The 22,765-nt window shown below is 46.2% G+C and overlaps 1 protein-coding gene across 7 annotated transcripts in view; it reads right to left on the reverse strand.

Moving 5' to 3' along the window:
• Nucleotides 1-8,756, reverse strand: part of MACROH2A1 (macroH2A.1 histone) — an 87,135-nt gene extending 78,379 nt beyond the window's left edge. For 2 of the 7 annotated variants that reach the window (XM_025860961.2, XM_025860957.2), the window contains exon 1: nt 8,574-8,756. The gene's annotated coding sequence lies outside the window, so the exon portion shown is untranslated. Of the gene's footprint in view, nt 1-3,066; nt 3,086-3,300; nt 3,434-8,142; nt 8,162-8,573 lie in introns of those variants that run through there. The other 5 variants (XM_025860962.2, XM_025860960.2, XM_025860958.2 and 2 more) reach the window with 4 other exon arrangements.
• Between the last annotated feature and the right edge of the window lie 14,009 nt (nt 8,757-22,765).

Below are 22,765 nucleotides of genomic sequence, written 5' to 3' on the forward strand. Positions count from 1 at the left end.
TCATGAAAAGCAGTGAGGGCGCTAGGAGACGGGTTGTGAAGAGGCTGAGGCCTATCCTTGGGCACCATGCAAGCATTTCCTGGCGGACATCTATGCTCAACCACTGAACCAAATGGGCAAGACTCCCATTTACTGGTAAACTGAGGTCAGGCTGTGTGGTGTGTGGGCCACTCCAGCTCCAACAGGCCATGCCTCTATGCCAGCAGGGGCCACAGAGTTAGGAGTCCTTGTTACTCTCACGCCCAACCCTGTATTTGGAACACACCGCGGTCCGTACCTAACATCAGTGCGACCCCTAAGATCATCTCAGTTGTCTGCCTGACACAGATGGCCAAAACAGCAGACAGCAGAACTCTTGGGCACTCTAGCAGAATTAAGGTGGCCCTGGATAGATGCTGGGGGGTGGGGGTGGGGTAGCTACAGACAATTATGATGAGAACCTTCTATTTCTCATCAAGGGGCACCAAGTCTTAATTGATCACTGAATGCTAAAGAGAGTCCCAGAAGGGCCTGAGTTTCTCTGGAACAATTAAATGGCTCCATTTCTTGCTGTGAGGAGCTCCATTTTGAAAGGTTCCCTACAAACAGGTGTCCATGCTGACTCTGAGCAGGAAATGGTACCTGCACACATGTGTGCATGTGTGTGTCTGCAGGGAAAGCGGTCAGTGGGCTTCCCAGCAGTCTTTTGCTTGGCTACAAATATGTTTCACAGACCAACCCCACGCCTCTGGACTAGGAGTTTGCAGATCTGAACATTTCCCCTCCTTTAGCAGGAGAGGCCTATGGTCAGTGATGATTAGTCAGCTCAGCCCCATTCTTACCGGAGTACAGGCGTCAGCTCCCATCCCAGGCAGAGCTGTCTGGGTATGTCTGGGGCTGCCTCTGTGGGATTCGGGCAATGTCCTGCCCCAGAGACGAGCCATCAGCATGCATGGACCTGATGGGCCCTAGAAATGCTCATTCCTTAAAACTGATGCTCCTGGTGCTTCCCTTCCACTCTAGCTGTTATGTGGACAGGCCGCGGACTCCCAGGTGCACACCTGGCTGTGCAGCCCCAGAGATCTGATCTGCCTGTGGCAAGGAACTTAAAAGTCCCATGGGCACCTGGAACTCCCTCCTCTGGGTTTCTCAGCCCCAGCAGTGACAACCTCATGCGCCAAGCCACCAAGCAGCAGTCAACCTGGGCCCTACTTCTCTGCCCCCCTTCACAGTGCCCCGCCATTAGCCAAGCTCTGTTGAACCCACGTCATACCTTCTCGGGCCTCTTCCCTTCTCTTCGGCCTCCCTGGCTTGGTTCAGCTCTCTCTCCTTCTTACCTACCGTGCTCAGGTCCACTGAGGCCAGAGGATGTGTGCCCCCTTGTGGGTTCCCCATCACCCTGAGCCGGCCACAGACAGCATCCTTCAGCTGCTTCCACAGCACTGCTTCCTGCCATGCCTGCCCGGGGCCCAGGCTCCAGGCCGCCCCTGACTTCCTGCCCTGCGGTGCAGGGTCCACAATGTCTCTCCTGCCTCTGACACCCTTTGTCCTTTTGCCAGCCCGCTGAGCTGATCTCTTTCGATCCCTGTCCTCGGGCCCAACCACGGACTGGCGTCACTCGCTGCTCCATGTTCTCAAAGCCCGCATTCTGGCATGTCTCTGTGCATCTGTCTCCCCAGCCTGACTGCACTGCAAGCTACTTGAGGCCAGGCTGTGGTCAGCTCATCCCTAACTCCCTGGGTCCCAGGCAGGACCTTCAATGTCATGGATCCTCAGGTGCCATTCTGCTGAGAGAACATCTTCACACCTAATTTTCAGTCAGGCTCCTGATAACACGGCCCCACGTCTTCATATCCCCCCCACCCCAGGGCTGGTCCTGCAACTCCTGTTCCTCACCCCTCCCATGTTCTTCCCGCACTTCTAACTATAGGTCCCCAAGCTGCAGTCACAGCTTGGAAAGACTTCTGACAGAGCCATGCAGCCTCCTGACATCCAGTGATGTGTGCTGACTTTAAAAATATCCAGGTAAACCCCTGAGTGTGCCAGATAAATCCCACTCTTCAGGGGTCTATGGAGACAAGGGCGGCCACGCCCAGGCACCCACGTCAGGGGAGAGTGGCTGTGCTGGACGTGACTGTTGAGTGCTGACTCAAATTCCAAAGTCAGCCCGGCCTCACTGAGGTTGTGGCTCTGCCACTTACGCCTATGTGTCCTTGGGCATGTGACATAATGTTAACCCTTGGAGCTTATTTTATCATCAAGCGGCGACGAAGACAGAATGGACCCCAGACAGTTGGTGGAGGAACTGAATGAAAACATGCATATATAGGGCCTGACAAGCATTCACTCAGTGAGTGCTCAGGAAAGTCAATAAAAATAACAACAATGTGTATAATTTGAAAAGAGGCCGCCTCCTTGAAAACTGATGTTGGTTATTTTTATTGGCAAGGACAGCACTAGCAACTATAACAAACAAGCCCCTACAGCTTATTTCTCCCTTGTGAAAGTCCAAAGTGGGTCTCCATGATTGGCAGGTGCTGCTCCACATGATTCATGGACCTGGACCCCTACCATCCTTCAATGCACAATTCCCAGGGTTACCGCAGAAGGGAAAAGGCCATGGAGGATAACACATGGAGGTCTTCAAGGGCCAGCCCTGGAAGGGGGGCGCACACCAGTACTGACCATGACCATGATTCATTGACTAGAATTTGGGCATATGGCCACAACTAATTGCAAGAGAGGTTGAGAAATGTCCTTTAGCTATTTGGTCAGAGGGAAAAACAGCCAGTCTCTGTCACATAACAAACCAAGTTGAAAGCTGACCATGAAGCCAGGGTGTGAGCAACCAGCCAAAGCCTATTGGGTCCTGTGTGACCCATGTCCTGTATCCAGCCTCTTCTGAGAGATGGACGGTCCTCTATCACAGAAAAAGTGGCTTCTAACACACTCGGCTTCAACACACTGACGTTGCTCAGAAGAGAAACAGCTATACTATCTTGTCAAACGGACAAAACTGTGTCCTTCCCTCCTTCCTGGACTAATACTCCAGGAGGGCACCCCATTCAAGAAACCAGAAGTCCTCACCCCTAGAGAGGGCCCCACATGCTTCGAAGACAGCAACACGGCTTTAGGCAACCTTGGCATCCATTCATCAGGGCACATTAGCTTAGCTGGTTTTTTTGACTGTTACCAGGCCAGGAAACGAAGATTCTGTGGTTGATCCTGAAGGGATCTCTGTGGTCTTTACCTCTGCAACTCCTCCGACTATAAATCAATCACAATAGACATGAACCTTGCTTGCAGAAACCCAAAGCTTACCCAGAGTCACACACTGTTGGAGAAGGGCTGTATGGAGAAGTGAGCCAGGCTTGAGTGAGAGGCAAGTCTCTGACCACAGGCCTCCCAACAACTGAGATGGGACCAGGGCATGTGGCCTGTCCTCAGTGCACAGGACTAGTAAGAAGACTGTGAGGATCCTGTGAAAAAGATGGACATGAGAGTGACAAGCCCTCTACTATCAGGAAGGGCAAAAGAGGTCAGAGGGGCACAGGGCTATCCTACCTACTACCACACTGTTCCGCTCCGACAGGGCACCCGAACAGGCTCCTCGCTGCGTTACAAACCGCCTTCATTCCTACCTTCACTCTTCAGCACATGCCACGATCTCAGTCTAGAACACCCTCTCCAGCCCTCTGGGGCGATCCTACCTAGCGGTCTGGTGATGCAGACCTATCACGTGGCTCCCTCCTCTGTGTTCCTGCTGCAGCTGTGCCTTGTGCCCCCCAGTCACAGTCTAGTTCGGGGCAGCCCTATGCCCAAACTCCAGCCTTGCATGCAAGGTCCCACAGCCCCTCTCTCCCTATTACCAGCAACAAAGTATCCACCAGGCCAAACTGCTCCTGTTTCCTCAATGGACATTCCTGCTGTGGCCCCTGAGCTCAACTACAAATCCCCTATAATGTTCCTTAGCCTGCCACCATTCTTTAATATGTTCAATTACTTTTCTCAATCTCATATAAAGGGTTCTGTAGGGGGCCCTGGGTGGCTCAGTCAGTTATGCATCTGCCTTTGGCTCAGGTATTAATCTCAGGATCCTGGGATGGAGCCCCAAGAGTCAGCCTCTCTGCTCAGCGGGACCCTGCTTCTCCCTCTCCCGCTGCCTCTCTACTCCACTCGTGCTCACTCTCTCTCTTTCAAATAAATAAATAAATAAAATCTCCATAAATAAATAAAGTGCTCCGCAGATGCAGTTTCCAGGCCTTTCTTCTAACCTGACTGCTACTCTAGATCCAATGTATATAAATAGTCTGAAACCGACCTCCTCAACCTAGCAGTTGCTATATCATCACTGCCAATTTCCTCGTCTGTAGTGATGGGATGCATCAGTCGGCTCTGCTCACCAGTGTACCTCCAGGGCCCCACCCCCCCTGCCTGTTACCTGGTAGGCTCTCAAATGCTGGCTGGATGGTGACTGTTTAGTGGGCATTTACAGTGGATGGGGTTCTCTTGACAAAAGATGAGGGCAGCATTGCCAAAGGCCACAGGCCACAGGACTCAGAGATGTGGCAAGTGGGACACCAGTCAGGGACCTTCAGTGAGACCATTTGTGGACACATACCCGGCCAATCCCTGTGGGAACTCAGACCCTCGAAATTCAGCGAGCTTGTGGGGCCACCTTACGCATTCCCAGGAAGGGAATACCACAATTGCCCCGACAGCTCAGGTGGGAGCCACGAAGAGGCCTTCCCCCTCCCTGATAATTCTATGGCTCCAGCCGCCTCTTTTGCCACGAGACTAGCTCAGTAAAAGACGAAAGAGACCAGCGGGAAACACTTACCTTCCTCACATCTGCAAGTGACTGACCTCTGCTAAGGACACAGCATACAAAACTCTTATAATCAGGGCACTTACAAAACCACTGGAACCGGCGACTGTGAAGTCTTCTATTATCTAAGCAGTGAATTCGCGCATATCGATCCCGAATGAAATATTGACCAGAACTGCTGGGGAGCTGCTAGTCAGACGGGCCCTATCTCCAGCACCCGAGGATGAGGGGAAACTGAGCGATCTGTGGTTTAAGTCACTGTTGCCGGGGGAGGACCGCACCATCCACTCCCTGCAGCTGGATAAATGCCCACATGTCCACATGCATTTGCCACCTTCCCATCAACTCCAATCATGACAGCAAACCTGAGGCACTTAATTCTGAAGCATAGGACACTAATCCTGTTTACAGCATTCTCTTCCATTTACTCCTATCATACCAGATGATTAACAGTATCACTGCTGTCAAGTCCCCAGAGGCATGAGGATCTAATACACAACTATCACTCACAGAGCTGAGGTTCAGAAACAGCCCTCTGATTGGCTGAGAAGAGAGACTTGTTCTGGTACTCTAGCCAATCAGGAAAAACATCTCTCTCCATTCATAAAACACTACATCATCAAGCGAGCAGATGATTAAAGAACTTACAGTCTACCCTCAATGAACCAAGGAATTACAAACAAGGAGAGAAGGACAAATTGAGATAATAAATAAATCCTAAGCTGCAAATTTTGTTCCAGCATACGTATCTTCCTCGTGTATTAGGTTTTTAGTGGTGGGGAAAAAACAGAAGCCAACACAGGTGTTATTCAGGAAAGAGTTTACAGGAGGCTAGTCTGGGATTACAATTTCACCTCTGTAAAAGCCCCAAGCTCAGGAGCTGCACTGAAGGAATCAGCACTACATTTCAATAGCAAGGCACTATCTTCCTACTTCAAGAGGAAGCTTTCCTTCACACCTCCTCTCTCTTTTAAAGGTTGTGCCAAACTCTAAGATAGCCATTTCAATGGAAGGCTGTCAAAGGACAAGTTTAAATGTGAGCTTCAACAGAGGAGGATCCTGGTTGGTTGGGCTTGGCATCTAGAAGCCATTCAGTATTTGTTGAATAGATGAAGTATTCCCAGTAAGGATAAAGACCATCTGGCCATGTCTCTCTCCTGCTCAGAGCCTTCAGTGGCTTCTTCTAGGTTTACCTGACTCCCTCCAGGATTCAGCCATCCTGAGCCTCTGGTAGTTCCCCCATCTGACCTCTATTCTCACTGTTCTAAGACTCCATACGTGGGGCTCCCCAGACCTCAAACACTTGTCTGCTTCTGCCCTCCTCTGCCCAGCCAACTCATACTTGGCCTTTCTGTACCCAGGACGGGCTTGCTTCTGCTTACGTCAGTGTTCTGGGGGCTACCATGGGAGCTACTGTGGCCTTCTGCACCAACCTTGCAACAGCCACTTGCCTGTCTTCTCTTTGCATCACTTTTCCAAGGATGAGGACTGGGCATTTCTTGATCATGCTCCTGTCCCCAGTGCCTGACTCATGAGTTGATTCTCAGGAATTATTTATTGAAAGACTGTAGGACAGCAGTCTGGCAGGCCTGATCCAAGCAAACAAGCTATACAACTCTTTGGAACCCACTTGGGCTCACTCGTAAGAGCTAGGGTGGGCCCCAATGTACTTCTAAAACGGTTAGAATGTGGGGAGAACCCACAGGAAAGGTGTGGGCCCCTCTCAGCCCTGCTCCTTCCCAGCATATGTGCCAGGAACCGAGCTGTGAAAAACCTACCACAAATCCAAAGGCACAATCCAACAAAGAGTAGAAGCTGCTGTAATTCTGCTCAATAGCATATATAGGTTCTTATTGTGTTTTGCCAGCTTGGGGTTTGCACTTTGGTTTATTTCAATAAATCACCTTTAAACGACCAGAGGCAGCATTAGCTCTGAAGGTATTAGAGGCAGGTCCCAGAATACATGTACTCGAAGCCCCTCTATGGGAAAGGGATAAGGGGTCTTGGGAGTTCTGCTGTCACCAGGGCCAGAAGAAATGGCAGACAGAGATGTACCACTCCCTGCACCTGGCCACTTTGGTACAGACCACGCCAGTGACTTACGGCTGTGTGTTATAGTGTCACAAGTGATATTCCAGACCACTCCTCATTCTAAAGGCCCTACCTCAAATAATTTTCACTTAAACGCTTCCTTCCTTCCTAAAGCCTTCATCTAGCGATCAGCATTAACAATGGTGACAGGCTATAAAACAAAATAACAGAATGAAGAGATTTCCCGCTCTCCTCCTAAAACTAGAGGGGGGAAGAATTTAAAGACTCGAGGGTTTTTTGGTTTTGGGGGGGGTTTACGAAAAAAATTAGGTTTTAAAGCAAATTTATCCCCACTGGAGACTGGGATGACACCGCCCAACTTTATTCAGTTGTGTACAAGGGGTATAAATTCCAGTTGCAGGCATGAGGTGGCCATTTCAGAGCCAGTAACTCCTCTGAAGGCAGACTGGTACACTAAAGGAGGCCTGCAGTAGGTGGATTCCACCTAACTTACAACTAGAGTCTCCCACTCAAACCTAAAGCTGTTTGAAATTCCCCTAGTCCGCAGAGCAGGAAGCCTGAGACAAAGTACTTTGCCCCCTCTTTAACGGTAAAACCTCAAACCACAAAGGTGGAAGAAAAAGAGAAGCCAACAAGAATGCTCCTCTAATTGTCTATTTTTATATGCTGTTTATTGGATCATTAAAATCTTACAAGGATTTCATGGTAATTGTAATTGCTGAATTCAAAGTTTGTCTTAGCTGTCCGTACAGACGTTTCTCGCTTTCAGACTCAGCAATATTCTCCCTAACATTTGGTCTAAAAGAACCTTCCAATCTACTGACCAGATCCCTGAGTGATCCGCGGCCCCTGCAGGAGTGGAGGCGGGGCGCGCCACCCCGCACACCTGTTGTCAGGTGACACCGCCAGCAGCAACCAGCGCACTCACCACCCCACTCCACCCCACCCCCAGCGAGTCCTTCCCTCCCGGCCTTCTCCACCCTGGGAGCCTACAGCCTTCCCGAGTTACCTTTTAAAAAAAAAAACTCCCAGCCACAAAGCAAACAAAAGGCCGATCAGAAGATGAACGAGGGCAACGGGGGGTTCCCGCGTCCCCTCTCCAGCCAGTCCCTGGACAACCCCCGCCCCAGCCCTGCCTGGCTCCAATCCCACGAGTATCCCCCAGCGGCCAAGCCTCCCCTCTCCGCAGAGACCGAGCCAGACGCCTACACCACCGCCACCTGGCTCTCGGGCCCGACTTATTGTGCGGGGGCCGGCAACTCGCCGGCGGGCGGGGGCCTCACCAAGTACAACTCCGCGCGCCGCAGCTCCGGGTAGCCCAGGCCCAGGCTGGCCGGCCAGCGCCGCGGGGCCTCCCCGGGGCCTCCGGCTCAGCCCGCCCGCCCGCCCCGGGAAGGGTCGCCGGGGGAGGGGCCAGCACTGTCGCCTTCCCACAAAAGCGCCCAGGCGCGGGCCGGAGGACGCGATTTGGAGAGAAGTTGGCTTCCGGGTTTGCTGTTCGAACAAAACCAAAGAGAATCCCGCGCGGCCGGGCAGGGCCTGGGAGGGCGCCGTGCGCGCGCGAGGCCCCGCGTGGGCCACGCGGAGCGCGGCGACCCAAGCCCGGCCGAGCGCCGCCCGTGCGCGCCAGGCCCGGAGGCTCCCGGGCCCCCGCGGTCGGAAGAGCGCGGCGACCGGACCGGGCGCGCGGCGAGGGGGCCCGCGCGGCACTTACGGGGCGGCTTGGCGGCGGCGGCGGCGGTGGCAGCAGCTAGGTGTCCGGCCCGTGCCCTCTCGGCCGCTCGCGCCTTTTCTCTCCGCGCTTGTCGCTGGCCCGCCCGCCCGCCTCCTCGCTTCCCGCCCGCGCGCCGCGCGCTCGCCCCCTCCGCCCGGCTCCGCTGCCGAGTGAACTGGAACCAGTTGCCGCGGCCCCGGGATTCCCACAATGCACAGCGCGCCGCTCGTCACATCCCATGCCGTCCCCGCGCGTCCGGCCACCCCTCCCGCGCCACCCGGGCGCCCGGGCGTTGACCCCAGCCCCGCGGCTGCGCGCGCCGCGGCCTCCGAGCTCCGCCGCCCGGACGTCGGTCGGTCTGTCCGCCGGCCGCCCCGAAGCCCTGCCCGCGGGCACCCCGCCTCGAGGCTGGACGTCAGACGCAGGGTCGGGCCCGAGCCCGGGCGCGCCCTGAGCCCAGCGCTCGGAAGGGGTCTGTCCCCCGCAGAGGCGCTTCCCCGGCGCGCCGCCCAGCCCCTGTGTCTCTAGCGACACTTACTGAGCACCTACTGTGTGCCTGAGCACGGGACTGTAGCTGACTCAACCCTAGAAGCCTTCCCGTTAATCCGGGGAGGGGGAGGCGTAATTGCTGTTACCAGCGAGCAATGCAAACCTCCGCGCACCTCAGAACTTGCCGCTGTCTTTTGGTGCAAGCCCCCTCAAGCCCTTTTCTGCGCCATGACCAACTACTGCACACCATGTTCCCCTGGGCTTCTTTACAGTGACCCCCGGAAGTCTGGAACTGCTTTGCCCTTGGAAACGGTTAGCTACTTTGATTCAGCCAACGTTCACTACTGGACCCAAGTTGGGATTTACTGACATCAAAAGTGATTATCACACACACACACATTTTTTTTTAACCGCAGACAAGCAGAAAGAGAAGGAACCCCCTACAAAGCCCATCTATATATTCCTAAATTGGTTTCTTGCCCAAAGGCGTTAATGCCCCATCCAGGGTACCTAAATAGGGGCCTTCTTTCTACTTCCTTCCCTTTCCTGGCCAAATTGCGATGGGGAAGCTACCTCAGCACCCAGCTGTGGATCAAATTTAAATAATAATACACGCGGGACCGGAAGAATTGTGAAGTTTAGTGTACCTTGCTGCAGGTGATGGGAAGAGATTAGGGAATTAATCCAAAATCGCTCCCAGATCTCAGTCTGTCCCTACAGCAGCAGTGGTAACCTCCTCCCCTCGCCATGCTGCTTTCACCCTTTAAATAATTTGCAAAGTGGCTCAGCACTTTTAAGCCTCCAACTCTTGATCTGGGCTCAGGTCATGAAGTCAGGGTCGTGAGATGGAGCCCTGCCTTGTGGGCTCTGCATTGGGCGTGGAGCCTGCCTAAGAGTCTTTCCCTCAAAAAAAAAAAAAAAAAGAGTCTTTCCCTCTACCTCTGCCCCCCCACCCCCATGCTGGCTCGCGCGCTCTCTCTCTTAAAAAAAAATAAAAATTGAGATATAAACTGACCTATAACAAAATTTAAGGAATGCATTGACTAGATACATTTATGTGTTGCAATATGATTACCACTTCTATTACATCACATAATGATTTCTCTTTGTAGTAAGAACACACTAGTTAGTCCTTGGCCACTTCAGAGACATTTCTGCCTCAGGGCCTTTGCACTTCCTCTTCCTCATCTTGGAACACTTCCCCCCTCCCCTATCTGCATGGCTTGCTCCTTCAGGTCTTTGCTTAAATGTCACCTTCTCAGGGAGGCCTTCTCTAAAACTTGAAACCCCACCCCATCTTACACTCTCCCCCTTCCCTGCCTTATTTTTCTCCATAGGATTTACACTGTCTGGCATGTCAACTCTTTAGCCTCTTGTCTTTATTTCCCTACTGGATTTCAAACTCCTAGAGGGCAGGGATTTTTGACTGTTTTGTTCACTGCTTAATCTTCATCACCCACATTGGTGTATGGCACAAAGTATGACCTCAGTACCTAATTGGATTAATGAATACATGAATGGCTTGTATTGGACACTGCTTTGCAAACTTTTTTTTCATTTATTTTTCAACCCTGAGATCATGACCTGAGCTGAAATCAAGAGATACTTAATCGACTGAGCCACCTAGGCGCCCCATATCTCAATTAAAAAAAAAAAAGGAATAGTGAGTGTGAGGTTGGAGTGAAATGAGTTAAGGGGAGAGTAATAGGAGATGAAACTGGAGAAATGAGTATTCTTTGTGTCCCCTATGAAAGCATTAAGGATGCATGAGACTCCCTCAGGGAAGCTACAGAGGGGTGTCAGGGAAGGTGCAGAGGCTGCCTGCCTTGTTGCTTTGTGCTTCCCTGGGTCCTTGGGTAGGCCCCTCAGTTTTGCAGGGGTCAGCCACAAGGTGAGGCTTCTGTGGGCTGCAGCAAGACAGAAGGATGCCAGACTTTATTTATTCAATCAACAAGCACTTGCCGAGCAACTGCTTTGTGCCAGGCCCATGCAAGACTCCTTCCCAGAGAAGGAAACCTTCTAGGTGTGTTGTCACACTATCTAGACCCTGGTCCAAAATGTAGAAGGTACTCCCAGAAACCTTAACAAGAGACAACATTGGGGCTGAAGAGAAGGCCAGGCCTGTGTGGAGAGGGGGAGGCTCCTACAGCCTGCTGGTGTCCTGGCAGCAGACAGACCTGAGGCTTCTTCCCCAGGTCCTCAGTGATGGCCAAGGCCAGATGCAGAGGATGACTGTCCAACAGATCCTAATCTACAACCCTAGGAGGCCAAGAAGTAATTCATTCACGTCCACCCCAGCATCAGTTCTGTCTCAGGGAAGAGCATGTATGCCCCATAATTTCACCCTCACCGCAGGCAGGCTGTTTCTCATACATTTCTATTCTCATTTTACAGATAAGGACACTATAGATTCTGGAACCCAAGAAATCTGCCTGAGATCACAGAGAGGGCGGGCACTGGGGTTCAAGCCCAGGTTCACCCAGGCCCTGAGTTTTTGTGACTCAGGCCCGAAGGACCCCTTCTGGGGGTTTGGTTTCCTCTCTGCGCCCATCCGGGCTTCCATGTCCCCCAATGCAGAGTGGGTCTTTTTGTCCCCACTCAGTCCCACACCGCCATCCATGGGTTAGAGTCTATACCCCCCCGCAAGAGGTGATCTCAATGCCATCCCACCCCCAATACCACTCTACAGTACACTGTTCTCGTAGAACCCACTGGCAATATTGTCCCCCACAGCTGTTCAGGCAGAGGCCCTCTCTCCTCCTCTCTCCAGAAGGCTCCACCTTTTCTCTCTCTCTTCTCTCCTCCTGATTTCATATGCCCTGTTCTTTCACCTCCTCGGTGACCTGTCCCCTCACCTAATCTGGCTCAGGGAGTTTCACCAGCTTTTTTCCCTCCAATTGCAAAATAAATGCATGTCTACAATGTGGAACCTGGAAAATAAAAATGCACAAAATATAAAAATCTCCTTAGTACACCACTAGGAGAGGACCACCACTCTTCTTCCAGCTCTTGTACCCACATCTATTTAATATTCAATGTATTTGGGTTTCTACTGCATTTACTGCTCGTCACCAGCTTCTCAAGCTTAACAGTCTTTTCTGAATATTTTACCAGGTGGTTATTCTACAATAGACGTTCTCAAACTATTTGGGTTCAAAACACTTTTATCCTCTTAAAAATTAGTGAGGACTCTGAAGAGCTTTTGCTTGTGTAGGTTGTAGGTATCAAAATTTGCTTTATTAGAAATTAAAACAGAAAAATTTAAATATTTATTAATTTATTACTTTTTAAATATATAAAATATATAAATAATGTATTTGTCTGAAAAACTATTTATTATTTAAACAAGAAAAGGAGTAAGAGTAGCATTGTTTTGCAATTTTGCACGTTTCCTTAAGGTCTGATTTCATAGACGATAGCTAGATATTGATAGCTATGTGTATTTGGGGGAAAAGTAGAGGATTTTAATAGCCTCCTCAGATTCTTTTGTATGTTCTTCTTTGATATTACACCAAAAGTCAAGAAGCAGTAGTTTTTTAAAGGTTAATTGCTATGCAGAATATGAAACTGATCAATAAACTTGGTAACATAAAAGTCCATTAATCTGTCTTATATCTGTTTTATATATGTTTTAGCCAGGCATGATTTGGTAAAATCATACATTGGTCATTTGGATAATTGTTTTTTCAATGGAGTTGTATAGCTCTTCTTATCTTCCAAATATGAGCACCTTTCATTGTACAATATCAGAAAATCACATTCCTTAATATCAGCACTGATACCATCAAAAGACTCCATTGTTAAGTTGTTAAGCTTATCACAGCAAAATACAAGTATCCCAAAACTGTAATTTTTGCTTGAAAGGTCAAATTTATCATTGGCAACATAATGTTAGTTACTTTCCTTTAAGTGACAGGTTCATTTCATGCATTTTCAAGAAAATGCCTACCACATATTACGATCTCTGTGGGCCTTAGGCGTTTTGCATTCATTGGGCCCTTCCTCCGTTAAAAAAACAAAACAAAACCAAAACCAAAAAAAACCCCAAAAAACCCAAACAAAAAACCTGCATTGATATAAAGACAAATATATTAACACTAGATATTAAAACTGTGCCTTATGGAGAATTCGGCCCTGCACATAACCAGGTCTGAACAACCATAGTTTGTTAGTCAGTCAGGCCCAACTTCTCCATCAGGAACATTGCTGAGGCTCACAGGACTTTATGGGTCCACAGAAACATTTTCTTTTTAAAATGAGAAAAAGAAAATGCAAGTTAATTCTTTTAGATAGAAGAAAATACTTTAATTTATAATATTAATATATCTATCTTTATACCAGTGTGGTTATAAAATGTAATTTTTATATGTTTTATACAGAGAAAAGGATTCACAAAGGCAAAGTGCTACAGGCCAGTGAAAGTATAAGCAAAGCGCTGTGGTCAGTCATTGTTTCAAGTACAAATATGGTGTCTGGTGTAAAAAACAGCTAAGTTAGCTCACAACTTAATCACACTAAGGCTCTTCCTTAAGGCAACCGTCTTGGTTTGTAATATGGTGAAGTGCTTTATCCATGCTTCTCATTTGGTCACCTAGAATGTTTAGAAATGTGTCCTAAAGGATCAAGATTCAATTAATACTTTTTATTGCTTCATCAAGGACATTCTTTTTTTTTTTAAGATTTTATTTATTTTTTGACAGAGAGAGACACAGCAAGAGGGAACACAAGCAGGGGGAGTGGGAGAGGGAGAAGCAGGCTTCCCGCTGAGCAGGGAGCCTGATGGTGGGGCTCGATCCCAGGACCCTGGGATCATGACCTGAGCCCAAGGCAGACGCTTAATGACTGAGCCACCCAGGCACCCCGTCATCAAGGACATTCTTAAGGGAAACATTTTTTTTTTTTTCTGCAGGTGCTTGGCAATAAAGAACAAAATGATTATCAGTGCAATCTGGTGCCCTTGCTGATCTCTACTAAGTCACCAACAGTTCTACCCACTATTGTGTTTGCATCATTGGTGCAAAGATCAAGACAGTGAAATATCTAAATAATGTCTTAGTATTATCATGAGAAGCTTTGACTTTGTGGACCCCCTGGAAACGGTGTCAATGACCTTCGGGGCCCTGCAGACCCCATTTTCTGAACCACTGTTCCAAACATCCTGGGGCTGTCCCATCGTTAATTTAACAATTTCCTTACTTCCCCCCCCCCACGCTGATTCCAGCTCTCTTTTAAAGACACAATGACTCCCCTTAGAGATACATTATTGTGCACATCTGACTGTTGAGGATAAATTCTCACAAGTGGAACTGCTGCATCAAGGAGCCCCAGCTTGAAGCTTTAACACCGGCAGCCAAATGGCCCTCCAGGGAAGGTGGGACAGGGTGTCCCAGGGGGCAGGCCTGAACATTCCTGCATTGCCCAGCACCTCCTTGCCCCACCCTGAATGTTCTCCAAGACCTCTAATGATCTGAGAGTCAAACAGTGGGGGTCACTCTTTCCCTTGGTTTACCTTGATCTTTTTTGTGGAAGGGCAGCAAATGAGTCTCCAGTTAATTCCTAAGCTTTTGATCAACACCTATCACACTAAGAAGAGTGTGTGTGTACTCGAGGGAGTTGGGTGCGGGGGCATCCCAGGAAAGAAAGCCTCTGGTAAACCTCTCCCCCACCATCGTCTGCCCCCACAAATGAACAGATGGGCTCTTTTCCATCGAGCAGGTGTATTTGTCATCTCTGCCGGCTGGAGTCTTTCTTCCTTACTTGATTACTTCAGAGATAAGTTCTCTCTTTGATCTGCAACTGGCGGCAATATCTGACACTTTCTCTTGTTTTCAACAACCCACACCCCATCTCATCTTTGTTAAGCATTTAATGTCCTTCTCCAAGAAGAGTACAGGTGAGTATTTACCCTCAATGAGGTATCACAAAAGGGCTGAGGAAAACCATCCTAGGGTGTATGTCAGAAAGAAGAAGGGCTTAATTCCCTTTTTCTGGGCATCTCTAGATTTAATATCCTTTCCCTGAAGTTAGTGCTGAATTGAAAATTTAGACAACCTGTAGAGCGGTGGTCTTCAAAGTGTGGTGCATGGACCACTGAGGGGTACCTGAGACACTTTAATAGCATCTGCGCGTCACAGGTACTTTCATAATAACGCTAAGGCCTTGGGGCACCTGGGTGGCTCAGTCGTTAAGCGTCTGCCTTCTGCTCCGGTCATGATCCCAGGGTCCTGGGATCGAGCCCCATATCGGGCTCCTTGCTCATTGAGAAGCCTGCTTCTCCCTCTCCCACTCCCCCTGCTTGTGTTCCCTCTCTCGCTGTGTCTCTCTCTGTCAAATAAATAAATAAATAAAACCTTAAAAAAAATTAATGCTGGGCGCCTGGGTGGCTCAGTTGGTTAAGCGACTGCCTTCGGCTCAGGTCATGATCCTGGAGTCCTGGGATCGAGTCCCACATCCGGCTCCCTGCTCAGCAGGGAGTCTGCTTCTCCCTCTGACCCTCTCTCCTCTCGTGCTCTCTCTCTCACTCTCTCTCTCTCTCAAATAAATAAAATAAAATAATATAATATAAAATAAAATTAATGCTAAGGCCTTACTTGCCTTTTCCACCATGTTGACCTTTGCACTGATAATGTAAAAGCACTGGTGGGTCAGCTGTTGGTGCCTCAGGATGCATCGAGGCAGTGGCCCCAAACTGCTAGCAGTCATGGGATTCTTCAACACACACACACATACACACACACACACAGTGAGCTAGTTTCACTTATTTAAAAATGTCCCAAATGAAGCAGATTTAAATATTTTTATATCTGCCACCATGATCGGACAGCTTCCCAATACTTAAAAACTTTCCGATGAGATTGGTGATGGCATTAACAAATACGATTTTTTGATATTGTATAATAAAATCTGCCAACACTTGGAAAGGTCTTATATATTCTAGTGATATATGATAGTACAACTTAGTGAACTAGTATTTTCCAAATGACTAATGTATGATGCTACAGCATCATGAGTAGTATGAAAAGAAAATCCACTCAAAACGCAAGAGAAACCAATGAATTTATTGTCACAGAGTATGAAAAGTTCACTGATATGTTTTAATAATCTATGCAACTTTAAGGATCTACCATTTGTCAAGTTTCAGTATAGAATCAGAGAACAATATGCACAATTATTTGAAAGGTTATTATAATACTCCTCCCTTGATTACATCAAAAATAAAATAAAACTTTTGCATACAAAAAAAAATCCAACATAAAGAAAGTCAAAACAGGGGCACCTGGGTGGCTCAGTCGTTAAGTGTCTGCCTTCGGCTCAGGTCATGATCCCAGGGTCCTGGGATTGAGCCCCGCATCGGGCTCCCTGCTCAGCGGGGAGCCAGCTTCTCCCTCTCCCACTCCGCCTGCTTGTGTTCCCTCTCTCCTGTCTCTCTCTCTCTGTCAAATAAATAAATAAAATCTTAAAAAAAAAAAAAGAAAGTCAAAACACAAATGACAGACTGGAAGAAAATATTGGAAAAATTTAACACGGATAAAAAGTATTGTCCCTGCCTTAATCTGCTCGGGCTGCCATAAGAAAATACCCTCGACTGGGTGGCTTAAAAAATAGAATTTTTTCCGGGCTCTAGAGGCTATCAAATCTAAGGTCAGGGTTCTGGTTCAGTTCAGTTTCTCTTCCAAAGCAAAGCTACTTGCCCTCACATGACCTTTCCTCTGTATGCCTGTGTATAGGGCCAGGGGTGCAGGTGGGGGTTTGAGGGACTCTCTGGTGTCTCCTCTTGGATCAGGGCCCCATCCTTCTGATCTCATTTAATCTCCATTACCTCCTAGAGGCCCTATCCCCAAATACAGTCACATTGAGGGTTAGGGCTTCAATATGAACTGTGAGCAGACATAGTTTAGCCCATAGCAGTCATATATATATCATATATATCTTGTGAAAATTGTGGGGGGAAATTAAAACTATTGAAAAAGTGCACAAAAGATGTGAACAATTAACAAAAAGATATAAAAGTAGTGCTTACAATATGAAAAGATGTTCAACTTCACTCACAAGGAAAGTGCTCATAAAACTATACTGAGATATCATATCTACTTATCAGACTGGCAAAGATTCAAAAGCTGGAAACTGTGCTCTGTTAGCAGAGCTATAGGAAACAGGCTCTCCTACATTACAGGTAGGAATACAAAGCACTACAGCTCTATGGGGGGGGGGGACTTACACAGTATTTGATAAAGTCATCTCTGTATTTACCCCTAACCAAGCAATTCTGCTTGTGGATTTTACCCTGAAAATGCACCCCAATGACAGGAAAATACAAACCCACAAGATTATTCATTGCTTCATTATTTGTAATTGCAAAATATTGCAAACACTTAAATATCCAAGTGTAGGAGATTTGTTGACTACACTAGGATGCGTACGCAGAGTAAGTACTACACGCTGTAAAAACGAGTGGTGAGGATCTCTATGAACTGATTATGGAGTGATTTCCAGGAGATGTTAAGTGAAAACCGCAGAGGGTGAGCATATATGGGATGCTATGTTTTGTGTAAGAATGTAGGGAAAATAAGAACATGTACATATTCTCTCTACAGAGGGCAATGCTGTGGGGGTTGGGGGGAGATAAACCAGAAAACACTGAGGAGTTACCTACGAAGGTGAGGGACAGAAACAAAAGGACAGAGAGCTATTTCTCTGAGTATATTGCTTTTGCACACTTCTGGTTTTTGGAAGCAGGTTAGTGCTCTACACATTCAAAAACTAGCCTTGCATCTGTAATAACAGACAGGGAGAAAATTTCTAGAACTGAAATCAAACTAAAACCAAGGAACCCAAGCATACGTCAAGTGAATGTCATAATCCTCCTGAAGTTGAGGAGAAAGAAGTAATCCACTTTATTTATGAACACAATATTTGATACTTCAGTCAGTGTTGAGAGAGGGCATGAGGGAAGAATTACAAACAAATCCTGAACCACTTTTACTGACTTTGTTTTTTGTGTTGGCATGGGAAAATCAATCCTAAGACAACTCTAGATCTATTACAGGTTTTAGCAAATGAGTAAATGCGTTGTTATTGGGAGTCAGGGTTCTCACTAGGGGAGAAGGGACATATAAATATGGAATGGAGGAGGGGCGCTCCGGTGGCTCAGTACGTTGAGCGACCGACTCTTGTTTTCGGCTTGGGTCATGGTCTTGGGGTCATGGGATGGAGCTCCGTGTTGGGCTCCACGCTCAGCCAAGAGTCCACTTGGGATTCTCTCCCTCTGCCTCTGTCTCCTTTCTCTCTCTATCTCTTTCTAAAATAGATGAACGAATCTTTAAAAAAAATATGGAATGGAGGAAGGCAAGAAGGAGCTCTGTGAGGATGAATTGGGATTGGAGGTATTGATGTGAACTCACTTCTAAAATATACATAAATATGGGGCACCTGGGTGGCTTGGTCCGTTAAGCGTCTGACTCTTGGTTTCGGCTCAGGTCATGATCTCAGGGTCCTGGGTTCGAGCCCCACATCTGGCTCCTGGCTCAGCAGGGAGCCTGCTTCTCCCTCTCCCTCTGCCTCTCTCCCTCCTCATGCTTTCTCTCTCTCTCTGTATCTCTGTGTCTCAAATGACTAAATAAAATCTTAAAAAAAAAAGGTGAAGGGAAGAAGTCCTCTTGCTTTAGTAGAATATTGAAACAACTAATAAATGTTGAGGGATGGCTGGAGTTGGAAAAATCAGCATTTTGCAACCATGATAATAAAGATTCATTTTGACAAATATCCTCAGTGGATACTATATTAGTTTCTGATTACTGTTACAACAAATTGCCACACATATTACAAGATGTGTCCTTGATATTTTACCAAGAAATTGTTTTTTCTATCTTCCCAATATAACACCTAGAATATTTTAACTCTCTCAACTTTTCATTATTCTTATGAATCTCCTATATATATTTTAAACTCCACTACATTTCTAGGATTATTTTGTACAGTTCTACTCATTTACATTTACCCTTCCTGGTGCTCTTCATTCTCCCCTGCTGTTATCATGTGGATCATTTTTATTTTTCCTGAAAACACTACCATTAGTGCTGGCAAACTACTTCTCTGCTTTTTCTACTTTAAAGAAGTCTCAAAACCTCTTTGTTGCACCTTAACTAACAAGAAATTTTTCCATTATGGAAAAATTCAAACATTTACAAAGGGAAGGGGAGAGTGTAACAAATTCCAATGAACAATTATCAAATTTGGCCATTCTCACATCTTCTCCCAACTACACCTCAACTTGACGGTCATGATGATGACGATGATTTTATTTTTAATGAGGAACTTTGCACAATGGTCTTTAATGTTTTTTCTTAAAAAATGAGAAAAGAGGGGCCCGTGGGTAGCTCAGTCAGTTAAGCATCTGACTCTTGATTTCGGCTCAGGTCATGATCTCAGGGTGGTGGGATCGAGCCCATATGGGGCTCTGCATTCAGTGCAGAGTCTGTTTGTCCCTCTCCCTCTGCCCCTTCCCCACCAAATATAATATATATATATATATACATATATATACACACACACATATATACATATATATACACACACACATATATAAAATCCTGAAAAAAAGATGAGAAAAGAGAAGAAAATGCAAGGCATTTCAGTGTATTGACTACATTATAAAGTCTGCTTTATGTGTATAAACCAAAAGATAAAAGAAAGAAAAGATTGTGTGGCTACAGACAATACAGTATTAAAGGAAATGCAAAGGAAGGAAAACTTTCATGAATCATGGAAAGCACCAGCCTGACAGCTTGACTTGTGAGTGTTCTTCAGAAGATGGAGTGTAAACCTGAATGACTATTTTGTTTAGATTGGTTGGAAAAGGAGGCAAAGGCAATCTGACCCTTCAGAATCTCTTGTACAAAATCAAACACGGAAGAATCCAAACCTCTAAAAGTAAGTATCTGGATACGTAGAAAGGCAAGTGTTTTGACAAGTAAAACAGGTTTTCTGTTGGTAAAATTAGTTTGTTTTTTTTTTTCCTCAGCTGCTTCTTTCTGGTGGAGACTAATCCAGTTGTTTTCCGAGGAAGGAAGTTAGGAGGTACAGTTCTAACAGTCGTGAAAAATACTCCACTATGCTCTCATGTAATCTGTAACTCATAGCTTTTGAATTGAAGTTTTTTTTTTTAAAGATTTTTTTATTTATTCATTCGAGACACAGAGATACAGAGAGAGAGAGAGAGAGAACATGAGCAGGGGGAGAAGTTTTGGTCAGTTTAGATGCCCAGTTTAAACCGATTTTTAAAAGCTGGGCAGTGGGGTGTGGCCTGACCAATAAAAATGATGATGATAATTATTTTTAATAGTTCTTTTACTTTAAGGTAAAATGTACATACGTGGAGGTACACATATTTTAGCTGTGTCATTGTGATAAATGGATACCTCACTTGATTGTCTCCTTTATCACAATCACATTTTTATCACCTTAGAAAATTCCCTTGAGTCCCTTGCCAATGAATCTCTACCCCCAGAGGCAAATAACGTTTTGATGTTTTTCACCTCAGATTGGTTTTGCCTGCTTTAGAACTTCGTAAAAAGGAATTATGCAGGGTATCTCTTTCACGCTCCATTGTTTTTGTTCTGTGGATCAATACATTTTGCTGTGTGGGCTAATACTTCATAAATTTTTATTGTTGAATACCATTACATTGTATAAATATATCATGATTTGTTTATTCATTCTCCTATGGATGGATATTTGATTTGGGGGATTTTTTGTGAGTAAAAGTGTGATGAGCATGCTTTAACAAGTTGGTTCACAAACACATGTTTTTATATCTCTTGAATAAACACCTCGGATTGGACTTATTGGGTCAAAGTGCAAGTGTACATTTAACTTGTGAAGAAATTGGTGGAGTTTTTCCAAAATAGTTGTACCCTTTTATGTTCCTACCAGCAACAGAAGAATTTTGATTGTTCTACATCCTTGCTACTTTCCATTCAAATATTTTCCTTTGTGAAATGTGTGTCAAGTGTTTTGCTTATTTTTATAGGATTGTTTGTTCTTTTAACTGTTAAATTGTAAGTGTTTTTATATATTCTGGACACTATTTCTTATATATCTTGCAAATATTTTCTTCCAGTCCATGGCTTGCCCGTTTCTTTACAGCCTTTTGATAAACAGATGTTTTTACTTTCAATAAATTCCATTTTATCAATGATTTCTTTTATAGTTACGTCTTTCCAGTTTTATCTAAGAAATCTTTGGCCCCAGAGCATGAGGATATTTTCCTTAATATCTTTATAGTTTCAGCTTTTATATTTAGGCCTACAATCCATGGCAAATTAAATCTTATGTGTAGTGTGAGGCGGAGAAGTCAAGCTTTGTTTTCGCTCATTTGGACCTTCAGTCGTTCCAGCATCAGTTGATGAAAAAATTTCATTTGATTTGTTTTGGCATCTTTATGGAAAATGAACTGACCATATATGCATCTTTCAAAAGGAATGTATTTCCTGCAGTCGTTTGGGGAAAGTTCTCTCCTCAGCAAAATCGTACTTCCTGTAATTGCCTCTGTAGTTCTCTGATGCTTTTGAATATATGATTTGTATAAGTTGTCTGATGTTTCTAGGTTTTTTCAGTGGAGGCATGCCACAGACTACTTCATCTACCTGGAGGAGGAACTCTTTGAGTTGAGTTTGCTGTCGTCATTCTAACTTCCCTCCTTTCCTTGCTTACGTGACTTCCAGGGTATAGATTTCCCTCTAAGCCTAGGCTGGCCATATCCCTTAGGGTCTCAGCCAGTTCGGGAGGCTGTAAGAAAATTCCATAAATGTGGGTGGCTTAAACAGCAAACATTTACTGTTCATAGTTCTGGAAGCTGGGACTTCAAAGATCAAGGTGCTAACCCTTTTCCTGGTCTACACACAGCCACCCCAACTTCTTGCTGTATCCTCACATGGCGGAGTGGGAGGGAGGAGTCTGGTCCCTTCCTCTTCTCATAAGGACACTATTCTCATACATAAGGGCACTATTCTCATCGTGGGAGTCCCACCAGTGTCACTTCAACTAAACCTAATGACCTCCGCAAGGTCCCTCCTCCGAATGCCATCACATTGGAGATTAGTGTTTCAACACAGGAATTTTGGGGAGGTGCAAGCACTCCTTTCCATGGCACACAAGTTTTAGTGTGCTGTGTCTTCATTGCTATTCAGTAGGTTTCTCCTCTCTATTGAGATTTCTTCTTTGATCCATGACTTATTTAGAAGTATATCACTTGATCTCAGAACACTCAAGTATTGTTCTAGTAATTTTACTGTTACTGATTTCTAGCTTAATTGCACTGTGGTTAGAGAACATCTTCTGTATGATTTCAGTTCTTTGAAATTTGCCTTGTGGCTCCACATGTATTGAATTTGGGCCAATGGTCATGCGCACTTGAAAAGAACATCCATTCATTCTCTCACTGTTGGGAGGTAGTAGCCTATGTATGTTAGTTAGGTCAACATTTTTTATTATATAGTTTAATTCTTTTCAATGCTTACGGATTTTTTTCTGCTTGTTCTGTTACCAAGAGAAGTGTATTAGTGCCTCCCACTATAGCTGTACGTTTGTCTCTTTCCCTTGCAGTTCTTACATGTTTTGCTTTTTATATTCTGGGCCTCTGTTATGAAGTGCCTACAAATTTGGAATTGTTACATATTTCCCATAGATTGACCCTTTTAATATAC

Source organism: Callorhinus ursinus, unplaced genomic scaffold (genome assembly GCF_003265705.2).
Source record: "Callorhinus ursinus isolate GAN/ISIS: 27379988/994484 unplaced genomic scaffold, GSC_fseal_2.0 scaffold30, whole genome shotgun sequence".
Lineage (NCBI taxonomy): Eukaryota > Metazoa > Chordata > Mammalia > Carnivora > Otariidae > Callorhinus > Callorhinus ursinus.